Raw genomic sequence first — 15,817 nt, 5'->3', positions numbered from 1 at the left:
TCCCTAATTGCCCTTGAGAAGGTGGCGGTGAGCCGCCGCCTTGAACCGCTGCAGTCCGTGTGGTGAAGGTACTCCCACAGTGCTGTTTGGGAGGGAGTTCCAGGATCTTAACCCAGCGACAATGAAGGAACGGCGATATATTTCCAAGTCAGGACATAAGAACATAAGAAATAGGAGCAGGAATAGGCCATTTGGTCCCTCAAGCCTGTGACTTGGAGGTGGTGGTGTTCCCATCCGCCTGCTGCCCTTGGGAGGTGCTGCTGAAGAAGCCTTGGCGAGTTGCTGCAGTGCATCTTGTATATGGTACACACTGCAGCCATGGAGCGCCAGTGGTGGAGGGAATGAATGTTTATGGTGATGGATAGGGTGCCAATATCTGTCTTAGATTAGGGTGATCATACGTCCCCACTTTCCAGGGACAGTCTCCAGATGAAATAATGTGTTTCGGGCAAACAATGTCTCTGGAAGAATGATGTTCATTGGAAACGTACTAACGAAATGTGAGGAAGAAGGCCTCCAGTGGACATGTAGATGTTATAAACATCTTAACGGGACCGGCCCTTTGGCGCATCAGTTCCAGATTGTGTTGAATAAGCAGTGTGATTCAGAACCAACAAGCCCTTTGGGATCATCATAACTCATTCGATGGTTATTCCCTATTTGGGGGAGGAAGGCTACCCCCTGAACTGGCCACGAATGAGCCTGAGACACCAGGGGCTGGTAAGATGCTGTGCCAATTATAAGGACAGTTCCTCTAGGGTCACCTATGATATCAAGGTCATTCCCAAAGACAAAAATCAAAACGCCTCTCAGGGAGATTACACTGATTTTAGGAGAGGCCAAATGAATTACCCATACTTACAAATATCGGTATAATGACGAAAGTGGTGCCTGTAATCTTGCATTTCAGAGATATACCCCTACCCAAGGGAATGTGCCCCCAGAACTACAACATGTTTTACCGCAATTTGGTACAAAGGATCCTTAAGGATTTCTTGGCAAGGAACCAGGCTCAGGAACATTGGGGAGCCGGAACCTGGGAGGGAGATATGGAACAGGTGAATATGACCAGCTCAAGCTCGGGAAAGAGGCCTGGCAGAATGGTTAGGTATCGGGGCAACTGCAGGGACTGCAGCCTGGAATAGGGTGGATATTGAAAGTATGTGGGAACATGGTGAAGCCATGAGGAAATTGCCGAAGGGAATCTTGGCTGGAGCAAATAAGGAAGGGGAGGGTGTGATTCTGGAGTTATCTCAGAACTTGCTGTCTATCAAAGAATGTAGAAACAGGTACAGGATTATATTATTATCATCATCATCATAGGCAGTCCCTCGACTCAAGGATGACTTGCTTCCACATCAAAAAGTTCACAGGTCTTTCAATGAAGGAACAAATATTCCAGATCCCGAACTGCATCCTGAAGGGTGGAAGATGCCTGTGCGTGGATTATTTTAACGTGTGGTGACCGTTGCACACCAGCCACCACACGGGCTTGACAGAGCTAGGTCTTGGTCCAGTGGCAAGGATTGACCAGGACGACTGGAGACCTGCTCTGCTGCACGGACCTAGTGCGCACACATATCGCAGTGTGGGCTGGTCCGTGCTGCCCCTGGGCCCTCGACTCTTCTGGGCCCCGAACTCATGCCTCTCCTGGGCCCCGATCACATCCCTCCACGATCTCTCACCGCTCCTTCGTTCCGACCTCGCCGCTCCTGCTGTACCTGCCCACGCTCCAATCACCGACCTGGATCTTGGTGACGTCCTTCTTCGCTGCCATCGCCCTCCTGCTCCAGCATGTGCTGCTCCCTGGAGTGGTATTATATTAATATAGTTACAAATGACACAAGTGAAGCGTAAAGAACTATTTCCAAGGCCATAGTGTGTGCTACCTACAGCAACTACAGGTCAGACCCGGTTAGGGCAGGTTTCAATGCTATAGTGAACAACCAGATTCCGTCCTTCGTATTAACAGTATGATCCGGGGATGGTTTACTGACCATAACCATACTGTGGGAGTGAGGCAGCATGGGTGATGAGCACCACGGAAACAAAAGTATTGTTCTGATTGTGCTGTGGTTGCCCAGATTAGACAGGAGGGATGAATGGGAGGTCTTCAGGGTGGAGTCAATTGGAAAGCTGGAGAATGAAGTCCACTCGTGCTCTGAGAATCACCCATGGATTCTGATCAGCAGAAACATAGAAACATAGAAAATAGGTGCAGGAGTAGGCCATTCAGCCCTTTGAGACTGCACCGCCATTCAATGAGTTCATGGCTGAACATGCAACTTCAGTACCCCATTCCTGCTTTCACGCCATATCCCTTGATCCCCCTAGTAGTAAGGACTACATCCAACTCCTTTTTGAATATATTTAGTGAATTGACCTCAACAACTTTCTGTGGTAGAGAATTCCACAGGTTCACCACTCTCTGGGTGAAGAAGTTTCTCCTCATCTTGATCCTAAATGGCTTACCCCTTATCCTTAGACTGTGACCCCTGGTTCTGGACTTCCCCAACATTGGGAACATGCTTCCTGCATCTAATCTGTCTAAACCCGTCAGAATTTTAAACGTTTCTATGAGATCCCCTTTCATTCTTCTGAACTCCAGTGAATACAAGCCCAGTTGATCCAGTCTTTCTTGATATGTCAGTCCCGCCATCCCGGGAATCAGTCTGGTGAACCTTCACTGCACTCCCTCAATAACAAGAATGTCCTTCCTCAAGTTAGGAGACCAAAACTGTACTCCAGGTATGGCCTCACCAAGGCCCTGTACAACTGTAGCAACACCTCCCTGCCCCTGTATTCAAATCCCCTCGCTATGAAGACCAACATGCCATTTGCTTTCTTAACCGCCTGCTGTACCTGCATGCCAACCTTCAATGACTGATGTACCATGACACCCAGGTCTCGCTGCACCTCCCCTTTTCCTAATCTGTCACCATTCAGATAATAGTCTGTCTCTCTGTTTTTACCACCAAAGTGGATAACCTCATATTTATCCACATTATACTTCATCTGCCATGCATTTGCCCACTCACCTAACCTATCCAAGTCACTCTGCAGCCTCATAGCATCCTCCTCGCAACTCACACTGCCACCCAACTTAGTGTCATCCGCAAATTTGGAGATACTACACTTAATCCCCTCGTCTAAATCATTAATGTACAAACCAAACATGGGAGAGCTCTGACACCAAGCGTTGTTCCGAGCATCATCATCATCATCATAGGCAGTCACTCGTAATCGAGGAAGACTTGCTTCCACTCCAAAAGTGAGTTCTCAGGTGACTGAACGGTTCTATATGGGAATTACAGTTTCTGTCACTGGTGGGACAGACAGTGGTTGAGGGAAAGGGAGGGTGGGTAGTCTGGTTTTCCGCTGTCTGCACTTGGTTTCTGCATGCTCTTGCCGACGAGACTCGAGGTGCTCAGCGCCCTCCCGGATGCTCTTCCTCCGCTTTCACCAGTGGGAACCTGTTCAACCTTTGTCATCTCCAGACCAGATCCAAGACCGTCCCAACCTCTGTCGTAGAGTTACAGTACACAGACGGCGCTTGTGTCTGTGCACAGAGACTGAACTCCAAGTCATAGACAACATCTTCACTGAGGTATACTGATACCAATGTGGTGTAAGGACCCAGGTCTCCCGGCCGATGGATTCAATTCAGATAGCGAGTTTCCAACGTATAGCATTCACCTTACCAGGCGGGAACCAATCTAGTACGCTGTGTGTACACAGGCCACGGAGCCTATTGTGTCACTACCAATGCTAAGAGAATGAGGCATGGACGTCAGTGATGTGCCCACGTTTTCCTTCATGCCGACAGCCCCGACCACTCTGGGGGACCATAGATTGCTCCCAGTGAAGGTCCATAATGTCACTGAACATAGGGTGGATTTCTCAATGCAAGCCGAAGCCTTGGGAGCAATTTCCCACTTCGGCCAGCCTCTCCCCCTTCCTTCCCTCAGCCTGTAGTCTGACCTGCAGTGCTCCTCAACTTCACAGGCAGTAAGAATGATGCAAAACAATAATGTGACTAATAAGGCGATACGGAACTGAGGAGAAAGGTTGTGGTGGGAAACTGCCTATAATGTAGGGCAACACCCGTGGCTCAGGACATTGTGAATGCTGTTGTTCCTGACTCAGGCCTTAATATTATTTGCTGCATTATCATACTTTGTTATTGAATTCATTTAGTCCCAAAATTGTATAAACGAACAAATAGTCTAGAGATAGCTTCTTTGATTAGGAAATAGTAATCATGAGAGAGAGAGAGAGAGAGAGAGATCACCCCGATAGAGAGACAGAGAGAGAGAGAGAGAAAGGTCACCTCTGTTGTGTATGGAGAACGAGTCACATTGAACACTGTGAGCTCAAAGTAAAGTGTGACCTTAGTCTTTTATTGCCTCTCCAACCTGTGAAGCCTCCTTAAATACCTGTGCTCCCAAGGAATTATGGGATCCCTTGGGACTCCAGGGGACGAGCCCTCTAGTGGCTGTACAGAGTAAATACAAGTCCACATATATAACAACACTCTCCCCAAAGTCAATAGTGTAGCTATTTACAATGTGAGTCGATCTGGAGCCCTTCTTGCCCTGGTTGATCGTCTCGGTGTGAAAGCTGGTGTTGTTGAATCATTTGTTGGGCCCTCGCTGGGCTGCTGTGCAGCTGGCCTTGCTGGGCTGCCTGGTGTGTTGGGCCCTGCAGGGCTGCTGTGGATGATGGGTTCTGCTTCGTGGTCAACCGTGGTGCCACTGGTGAGTGTGTTGGGGGATCAAAAAAGGTAGGGTCCAAGGTGGGTTGCTCAGGATAGTCCATGAATCTGAGTTTGATTTGGTCCAAGTGTTTCCGGTGAATGAGTCCATTTGAAAGTTTGACCCGAAACACCCTGCTCCCCTCTTTGGCCACAACAGTGCCGGGCAGCCACTTGGGACCTTGTCCATAATTTAATACAAATACAGGATAATTGACTTCAATCTCGCGTGACACATTTGCGCAATCATGGTATGCACTTTGTTGAAGCTGCCTGCTCGCTACCTGTTCATGTAGATCAGGGTGAACTAACGAGAGCCTTGTCTTAAGTGCTCTTTTCATGAGCAGTTCAGCAGGTGGAATCCCAGTGAGTGAGTGGGGTCTCGTGTGGTAGCTAAGCAGGACTCGGGATAGGCGAGTCTGCAGTGAGCCTTCAGTTACCCTCTTCAAACCTTGCTTGATGGTTTGCACTGCTCTCTCTGCCTGACCATTGGACGCTGGTTTAAACGGGGCAGATGTGACATGTTTGATCACATTACAGGTCATGAATTCTTTGAACTCAGCACTGGTAAAACATGGCCCGCTCACCAGGACATCGGGTAAGCCGTGTGTGGCAAACATGGCCCGCAGGCTTTCAGTAGTGGCAGTGGATGTGCTAGCCGACATGATCTCACATTCAATCCACTTGGAGTACGTGTCTACAACCACAAGGAACATTTTACCCAAAAACGAGCCTGCATAGTCGACGTGTACCCTAGACCACGGTTTGGAGGGCCAAGACCATAAACTTAGCGGCGCCTCCCTGGGTACATTGCTATACTGCGAGCATGTATTACATCTGTGAACACAGGACTCTTAAGTCCGCATCGATACTGGGCCATCACACGTGGGATCTGGCTATCGTTTTCATCATTACGATGCCTGGATGGATACTGTGGAGGTCATTGATGAAGGTGTCTCTGCCCTTCTTGGGGACCACTACTCGATTGCCCCACAGAAGGCAGTCTGCCTATATAGACATTTCATCTTTGCACCACTGGAATGGCTTTATCTCTTCCTGCATTTCCATTGGGACACTAGACCAGCTCCCGTGAAGCACACAGCTTTTGACTCGAGATAATAAGGGGTCCTGGCTTGTCCAGGTTTTGATCTGCCAGGCAGTGACGGGTGATTGCTCACTCTCAAATGCTTCCATAACCATGGCTAGATCTACGGGCTGCACCATTTCCATCCCCGTGATGGGCAATGGCAGCCTACTGAGAGCATCGGCGCAGTTTTCTATGCCTGGCCTGTGGCGGATAGCGTAGTTGTATGCGAATAACGTGAGCATCCATCACTGGATGCGGGCCAATGCGTTGGTATTTATCCCTTTACTTTCGGAAAACCGGGATATAAGTGGCTTATGTCAGTTTCCAATTCGAATTTTAGCCCATACAGGTATTGATGCATTTTCTTTACCCCATAGATACACGCTAACGCTTCTTTTTCAATCATGCTGTAGGCCCTCTCAGCCTTAGACAGACTCCTGGATGCATAAGCAACCGGTTGCAGTTTCCCAAAATCATTAGCTTGTTGCAATACACACCCGACACCATATGACGACGCATCACATGCTCGTACCAAACGCTTACATGGATCATACAACACAAGCAATTTGTTTGAGCATAACAATTTTCTCTCTTTTACAAAGGCATTTTCTTGGCTTTTGCCCCATACCCATTCGCCCCCTTTTCGTAGTAAGACATGTAATGGTTCTAGCAGTGTGCTGAGACCCCGTAAGAAGTTACCAAAGTAGTTCAAGAGTCCCAGAAACGACCGCAGCTCCGTCATGTTCTGTGGCCTTGGTGCATTCTCAATTGCCTCTGTCTTCGCATCGGTGAACCTGATGCTGTCCGCTGCAATCCTCCTTCCCAAGAACTCCACTTCAGATTCCAGGAAAACGCACTTCGAGCGTTTTAACCTGAGCCCCACGCGTTTGATTCAACTAAGAACTTCCTCCAGGTTCTGCAGGTGCTCAACTGTGTTCTGACCTGTGACCAAGATGTCGTCCTGGAAGACCACGGTATGTGGGACCAACTTCAGTAAACTTTCTAAGTTTCTCTGGAATATCGACCACCGCTGATCGGATTCCAAACGGGCATCTGTTATAAACAAAAAGACCCTTGTGCGTGTTGATGCAGGTGAGGGTCTTCTATGATTCCTCCAGTTCCTGCGTCATGCAGGCTGAAGTCATATCCAGCTTCATGAACGTCTTTCCTCCCGCCAGCATTGCAAAGAGGTCATCGGCCTTTGGTAGTGGGTATTGGTCCTGCAGGGAGAAACGATTGATAGTTATTTTGTAATCGCCACAGATTCTGACGTTGCCATCTCCCTTGAGGACTGGGACAATAGGACTGGCCCACGCACTGAACTCGATCGGTGAAATGATGCCCTCTCTTTGCAGCCGATCTAGCTCGATCTCTACCCATTTTCTCATCATGTACGGTACTGCTCTCGCCTTGGGATGGATGGGTTGCGCCCCCGGAATTAGGTGGATCTGCACTTTTGCTCCTTGGAATTTCCCGATGCCTGGTTTGAACAGCGAAGGCAATTTGTTTAAGACGTGGGCACACGAAGTGTCGTCAGCAGGCGATAGCACTCGGACGTCGTCCCAGTTCCAGCGTATCTTTCCCAGCCAGCTCCTGCCGAGCAGCGTGGGACCATCGCCCGGTACCACCGAGAGTGGTAGCTTGTGCACCGCTCCATCATAAGAGACCTTTACGGTAGCACTGCAGATTACAGGAGTCAGTTCTTTAGTGTAAGTTCTTAGTTCCATGCGAACTTGAGTTAAGATTGGCGTTGAGGCCTTGTTGCACCACAACCTTTCGAAAGTCTTTTTGTCCATTATGGACTGGCTCGCGCCTGTGTCCAGCTCCATTGAACATTCAGCATTATCGGGGGACAATTCGTGATGAATGTGTGCACCCCATGTACCTCTGCCTCCTCTATCTGAGGCTCTCGTTTGTCGTGATCCTCCGTGGATCTGTCCTTCTCCGCAACATGGTGGTTTGCAGGTTTAACAGGCTCGCCTGCACACTCATTGTAAGTGTCCCATTGTTTCACAGCCCTTGCAAACGTACTCTTTGAATCAGCATGAATGGAAACGATGATCACCCCCGCAGCGCCAACAAGGTGTTAATGGCCTTGCATTCATTATCCTTGATGGTGGACTCTGAGACATCTGCGGACATGCAGCTACAGGTATGTGTGACCTGCCCTGTACGTTACGATTCGAAAACAACATCACTTTGTTCACAGTACTTGCAGCAGCACTTGTGTGCTGAGAGATTTGCTTCATATTGTCACTGGTGGCAATGAACGCCTGGGCTATTGCTGTGGCCTTACTCAAGGTTGGGGTCTCTACAGTCAAAAGTTTGCGAAGTATGGTTTCGTGGCCAATGCCAAGTACGAAAAAGTCTCTGAGCGTGTGCTCCAAATGTCCTTCAAATTTGCAATGTCCTGCAAGGCATCTCAGCTCGGCGACATAACTCACCACTTCCTGGGTTCAGACCTTTTGTAGGTGTAGAACCGGTACCTCGCCATCAGAACGCTTTCCTTCGGGTTCAAATGTTCTCAGACCAGTGTGCACAAATCATCATATGATTTCTCCGTGGGTTTTGCTGGAGTGAGCAGATTCTTCATGAGGCCATACGTTGGTGCCCCATAGACGGTGAGGAGGATCGCCCTTCGTTTGGCAGCGCTCTCTTTCCCATCTAGCTCATTGGCCACGAAGTATTGGTTGATACAAAAGTTTCCCAATTATCTCCCTCCGAAAATTTCTCCAGGATGCCCACTGATCTCTGCATCTTTGGATTCGCTTTTTGTATCTCGTCGGCAGTTGTTGTGTATGGAGAAAGAGTCAGACTGAACACTGTGAGCTCAAAGTAAAGTGTGACCTTAGTCTTTTCTTGTAGGTTTCCAGAGTGCCTTTCCAACCTGTGAAGCCTCCTTAAGTACCTGTGCTCCCAAGGGATTATGGGATCCCTTGGGACTGCAGAGGATGAGCCCTCTGGTGGCTGTACAGAGTAAATACAAATCCACATATATAACCACACAAGGAGAGAGAGAGGTCACCCCAAGAAAGAGAGAGAGAGAGAGAGAGAGAGAGTGGGAGAGAGAGACTGGGAGAGAGCGAGAGAGAGACCGGGGGAGAGAGAGAGAGACTGGGAGAGAGAGGGAGAGAGGGAAAGAGAGAGAAAGGCTGGCGGGGGAGAGAGAGAGAGCGAGGTCAGCCCGAGGGAGAGAGAGACTAGGGAGGAGAAAGAGAGAGAGAGTGACTGGGGGAGAGAGAGAGAGAGCGGACATCCCAAGTGTTATGTATGTACATGCTATTTGTAGCCAGCAGATGGTGTCATTGTTGGAGGCCACTGAGCAACACACACATGGTGCTGCTCTGATATAAAAGGCCAGCCATTTTGTGAGTCAGGCACTTTGGGCCTAAATAAAGCAGGAACAAGGTTGTACCTTGTTCAGTTAAACAGTACTCAGTTTGTATCTTTATTGCATACATAACAGTTGGCAACGAGAATACAAAAACCTTTGATTGCAAAATGAGCACGATTGGATTTTTAGAGCGATTTGTGGAGGGAGAAGATTGGGCAGACTTTATGAGCCATTTGAACCAGTACTTCATGGCCAACAAAATGAAGGGGGTCGACGATGCAGATCGGCGCCGGGCCGTGTTCCTCACTGTGTGCGGTTCAAAGATCTACGGTCTGATAAAGAATCTACTCATGCCTAGTGATCCAACAGAGAAAACGTATGAGGAGTTGTGTACATTGGTACGGGAGCACCTCAAGCCAGACGACGGCATCATCATCTCGAGATACAGGTTTTACACACACGTTCGATCGGAGGGCCAGAGCGCAGCGGGATTCATTGCCGACCTGAGACGTCTAGCGGGACCGTGCAAGTTCAGGACGGTGTTGGCAGACATGCTGCGGGACTTCTTGGTTATCGGTATCAACCACGAGGTGACCCTCCGCAAACTTCTGGTGGTGGAGGAGTTGGATTTAAAAAAGGCCATCCAGATCGCTCAATCATGTATGACAATGGACAGGAGCCTAAAGCAAATGTCGATGAAGAACCGAACCTCGGCAAGTACTGTAAATGCGATTGATTCGATGTTCGGCAGAGCGGCACATGGCAGGGCCTATCCGGCTGTGTTCACGAAACCTGTGGCTGCCCAAGTCCACCAGCGGGAATGTATCCGACTTCTCCGTGTTGGCATTGTGGGGGAAATCATCGGCACCAGCAGTGCCGATTTAAGCAAAATAGTTACAAAGGCTGTGTGAGAGTGGGGCATCTCCAGCGCAAGTGTCCACAGATGAGCAAGCGAGCTGCGACACACCACATGGAGGCTGAGAGTCAGACTAGCGCGGATCCAGATACGCGATTTGAGATGCCAGAGGAGAAAGTGTATGGACTGTACTCTTTCATAACCAAGAATAAACCAATTTTGATTAACGTAAAGTTTAACGGGATACCGGTATCGATGGAACTGGACACGGGGGCGAGTCAATCGATCATGAACAAGAGGGCATTTAATAAGCCGTAGGATACTAAGACTGTGAGGCCCAGGCTGAGCCCTGTTAACGCCAAGCTGCGCATGTACACCAAAGAACTGATAAAGATGATTGGCAGTGCACAAATTAATATGTCGTATGACGGTGCAGTTCATGAGTTACCACTGTGCATTGTTCCAGGCAATGGCCCAATGCTGCTCGGCAGGAGTTGGTTGGAGAAAATCAGATGCGACTGAAACGACATAAAGGCGTTGTCATCGAAGGAAGATACATGTGCCCAAGTATTGAGCAAGTTCCCCTCGCCGTTCGAACTGGGTATCGGCAACTTCACGGGAGCCAAGGTGCAGATCCATGTGGACCCATGGATGTAAGACCCGTCCATCATAAAGCTCGGGCAGTGCCGTATATGATGAGGGAGAAGGTCAAAATTGAACTGGACAGACATCAGCGTGAAGGGATCATATCACCGGTCGAATTTAATGAATTGGCCAGCCTCATCGTTCCTGTGCTGAAAAGTGACGGCACAGTCAGAATCTGTGGAGACCACAAGGCTACGATCAACAGAGTTTCGAAACAAGATCAGTTCCCGTTACCGAAGCTGATGACTTGTTTGCGACGCTAGCCGGAGGGAAGTCATTCACAAAACTGGACTTGACGTCGGCCTATATGACGCAGGAGTTGGTTGAGACGTCAAAGAGACTTACATGCATTAACGCGCACAAAGGACTGTTTATTTACCACTGGTGCTCGTTTGGAATTCGCTCGGCTGCAGCAATATTCCAGAGAAATATGGAAAGTCTACTGAAGTCCGTTCCCAGAACTGGGTTGTTCCAAGATGACATCCTGATCACCGGTCGGGACTCCAAAGAACATCTGAACAACCTGGAAGAGGTTCTACTGCATTTGGACAGAGTGGGATTCAGACTTAAACGCTCGAAGTGCGTCTTCATGGCACAGGAGGTCGAATCCCTCAGGAGGAAAATCGCCGCTGATGGCATCAGACCTACTGACGTGAAAACCAAAGCCAACAAGAATGCACCCAAGCCACAGAATGTGACGGAGCTGCGTTCGTTCCTGGATCTACCTCAACTACTTTGGTAACTTCCTACCTAAATTGAACACCTTACTAGAACCACTGCACATGCTATTGAGAAAAAGCAACAACTGGGTGCGGGGCACATTGCAAGACAGAGCTTTCGAGAAAGCCACCAATCTGCTTTGCTTGAACAAGCTGCTGGTACATTATGACCCATGTAAATGTTTCGTTTTGGCCTGTGACGCATCGTCATAAGGAATTGGTTGCGTGTTACAACAAGCCAATGAGTCGGGGAAACTTCAACCTGTTGTGTGTGCATCCAAAAGTTTGTCGAAAGCAGAAAGAGCCTACAGCATGGTAGAAAAAGAAGCTTTAGCGTGTGTGTACGGTGTTAAAAAGATACATCAATACCTGTTTGGTCTGAGGTTCGAATTAGAGACCGATCACAAGCCGCTCATTTTATTGTTTTCCGAGAGCAAAGGTATCAATACCAACGCTTCATCCCGCATCCAAAGGTAGGCGCTGACATTATCTGCCTATGATTATGTCATTCACCACAAACCTGGCACAGAGAATTGTGCCGATGCTTTGAGCCGTCTGCCGTTGCCCACACCGGAGGTGGAAACGCCACAACCGGCAGATCTAATGTTAATCATGGATGCTTTTGAGAGTGAAGGAACTCCTATCATGGCTCAACAAGTTAAGACCTGGACCAGCCAGGACCCGATTTTATCGGTGGTGAAGGGTTGCATCCTCAAAGGGGATTGGTCTGCCATACCTAAGCAAATGTGTGAGGAGGCCAAACCGTACATTCGTCGCAAAGATGAACTGTCTATTCAAGCAGTTTGCATATTGTGGGGCAATCGAATTGTAATGCCTAAGAAAGAGAGAGAGAAGTTTGTGCATGAGTTACACAGCACACATCCTGGTGTAGTGATGATGAAGGCCATCGCCAGGTCCCATGTTTGGTGGCCAGGAATTGATTCTGAGATGGAAGCATGCGTACATCAGTGCAACACTTGCATGCAGCTCAGCAAAGCACCAGCAGAATCGCCGCTGAGTCTGTGGTCATGGCCATCCAAACCTTGGTCCAGAATCCATGTAGATTTTGCAGGTCCCTTCCTGGGCAAGATATTTTTAGTGGTGGTGGATGCTTATTCAAAGCGGATAGAATGCATAATCATGTCATCCAGTATGTCCACGGCAACCATAGAGAATCTCAATGTCATGTTTGCGACACATGGTCTGCCTGACATAGTGGTAAGCGACAATGGGTCGTGCTTCACCAGTCAAGAGTTTCAGGAGTTTGTAAAACCTAACCGCATAAAACATGTAAGGTCAGCACCGTTCAAGCCTGCATCCAACGGTCAAGCAAACGTGCAGTACAAATTATCAAGCAAAGCATGAGGAGAGTAACTCAAGGGTCACTGCAGACCCGCTTGTCTTGCATACTGCTGAGTTACAGGACAAGACCTCACATGCTCGCAGGGGTCTCGCCTGCCGAACTCATGATGAAAAGAGGTCTTAAGACCAAGTTATCTCTGGTACACCCGGATTTAAGTAATCATGTTGAATACAGAAGACAGAGTCAACAAGGGTACCATGATCGCGCAACTGTGTCACACGAGATTTCTGTTAATGATCCTGTATATGTGTTGAATTATGGTCAGGGTCCCAAATGGATCGCTGGTACGGTCATGGCCAATGAGGGCAACAGAGTATTTGTTATTAAGCTCAAGAATGGGCAAACTTGCAGGAAACACATGGATCAAACAAAGCTGAGGCACACAGATGAGCCAGAGCAGTTGGACGAAGAAACCGTCGATGACCAACCAACCTACCAGCAGCCTTCAGTGGACTCAAGGGTCATCAGTGACCCCGGAATTTCCATCACGGACTTGTTCAATAAAAATGGACTTGCAATTCCTGACATGGCCACTGCCACCCCCAACAAGCCAGTCATCCAGCCACCAGCCACAATGGACTCCGCACTGGGGAAGAGAGAGAGAGAGAGACTGGGGGGAGAGAGAGAGAGAGAGAGAGAGAGGTCACCCCGAGAGAGAGTGAGAGAGAGAGACTGGGGGACAGAAAGAGAGAGAGAGAGAGAGACTGGGAGAGAGAGAGAGAGAGAGAGGTCACCCCGAGAGAGAGAGTGAGAGAGAGAGACTGGGGGACAGAAAGAGAGAGAGAGAGAGAGACTGGGGGGGGGCGGGGGGGGGAGGAGAGAGAGAGAGAGTGACGGGGGAGAGAGAGAACCTGGGTGAGAGAGAGAGAGAGAGAAACTGGGGGAGAGATAGAGAGAGAGGTCACTCCGAGAGAGAGAGAGAAGGATTGGAGATAGAGGGAGAGAATGAAGGATTGAGGACAGAGTGTGTACCTCTGTTGGGGGGGATAGTCAATACTGAGGAGGACTGCAACAAATTACAGGAAAGACATTAATAAACTTGCAGAATGGGCAAATGAAGTTCAACACCGATAAATGTGAGGTATTACATTTTGGTAGGAAGAATAAGGAGGTCACTTATTACTTGGAGGGTGTGAGTCTGGGTGAGGTAGAGGAAAAGGGGATCTCGGATACAAATACACACATCATTATAAGTTCCAACACAGGTTAGCAAGGCTGTTATGTATGCAACACCTTGTAACCAGCATTCCACCGCACCAGAGGGCGCATCTGTTGGAGTCCCAAGGGATCCCAGCATCCCTTGGAAACACTGCATATAAGCAGGCATCCCATGCTGTGCCAGCACTCTGGAGTCAGAATAAAGAGACTAAGGTCACACTTACTCAAGTCTACAGTACTCAGTCACATTGCTTTATTTGAGACATAACTGGCGACGAGTAATCGATAACGAACCATCACGCGAAAATGCAAAGAACTGTTGCTTTCCTGGAGAAATTCTCAGAAGGTAACGATTGGGAAGCCATCGTGGAGCGACTCAACCAATACTACGTGGCCAATGAGCTAGAAGGGAATGAGAACGCTGCCAAACGAAGGGCGATCCTCCTCACCGTCTGCGGGGCAACAACCTATGGCCTCATGAAGAATCTTCTTGCTCCGGTGAAACCAAAAAACAAATCATATGAAGAACTGTGTACGCTGGTCTGGGAGCACCTAAATCTGAAGGAGAGCGTTCTGATGGCAAGTTATCGATTTTAAACATGTCAACGGTCTGAAGGCCAGGAAGTGGCGAACTACGTCAACGAACTAAGGCGCCTTGCAAGACATTGCGAATTTGATGGATTCCTGGAGCAAATGCTGAGAGACTTTTTTGTGCTTGGCATTGGCCATGAGGTTATCCTTCGCAAACGATTGACTGTTGAAACACCGAACCTGAGCAAAGCTATAACGATAGCCCAGGCATTTATGTCTGTTATATATGTGGACTTGTATTTACTCTGTACAGCCACCAGAGGGCTCATTCCCCGGAGTCCCAAGGGATCCCATTATCCCTTGGGAGCACAGGTTGGAGAGGCACTCTGGAAACCGCAATAAAAGACTAAGGTCACACTTGACTTTGAGCTCACAGTGTTCAGTCTGACTCTTTCTCCATACACTACAACTGGCGACGAGATACAGATAGCGAACCCAAAGATGCAGAAAACAGTGGGAATCCTGGGGAAATTTTCGGAGGGAGATGATTGGGAAACTTTTGTGGAGCAACTCGACCAATACTTCGTGGCCAATGAGCTAGATGGGGAAGAGAGCGCTGCCAAACGAAGAGCGATCCTCCTCACCGTCTGTGGGGCACCAACGTATGGCCTCATGAAGAATCTGCTCACTCCAGCGAAACCCACAGAGAAATCATACGATGATTTGTGCACACTGGTCTGAGAGCATTTGAACCTGAAGGAAAGCGTTCTGATGGCGAGGTATCGTTTCTACACTTACAACAGGTCTGAACCCAGGAAGTGGCGAGTTATGTCGCCGAGCTGAGATGCCTTGCAGGACATTGTGAATTTGAAGGACATTTGGAGCACATGCTCAGAGACTTTATCATACTTGGCATTGGCCACGAAACCATACTTCGCAAGCTTTTGACTGTAGAGACCCCAACCTTGAGTAAGGCCATAGTGATAGCCCATGCGTTCATTGCCACCAGTGACAATACGAGGCAAATCTCTTAGCACACAAGTGCTGCTACAAGTACTGTGAACAAAGTGATGTTGTTTTCAAATCATAACGTACCTGCAGCTACACGTCATCAAATGTCTCAGAGTCCACCATCAAGCGTGATTAACACTTTGTTGGCGCTGCGGAGGTAATCGTTTCCATTCATGCTGATTCAAAGGATACGTTTGCAAGGGCTGTGGAACAATGGGACACCTCTAACGAGTGTGCAGGCGAGCTGCTAAGCCTGTTAAACCTGCAAACCACCACATTGCAGAGGAGGACAGATCCACGGAGGATCACTACAAACCAGAGCCTCAGATAGAGGAGGCAGAGGTACATGGGGTGCACACA

This window comes from Pristiophorus japonicus, chromosome 4, assembly GCF_044704955.1.
Source record: "Pristiophorus japonicus isolate sPriJap1 chromosome 4, sPriJap1.hap1, whole genome shotgun sequence".
Lineage (NCBI taxonomy): Eukaryota > Metazoa > Chordata > Chondrichthyes > Pristiophoridae > Pristiophorus > Pristiophorus japonicus.
Note: the sequence above shows the minus strand (reverse complement) of the source record.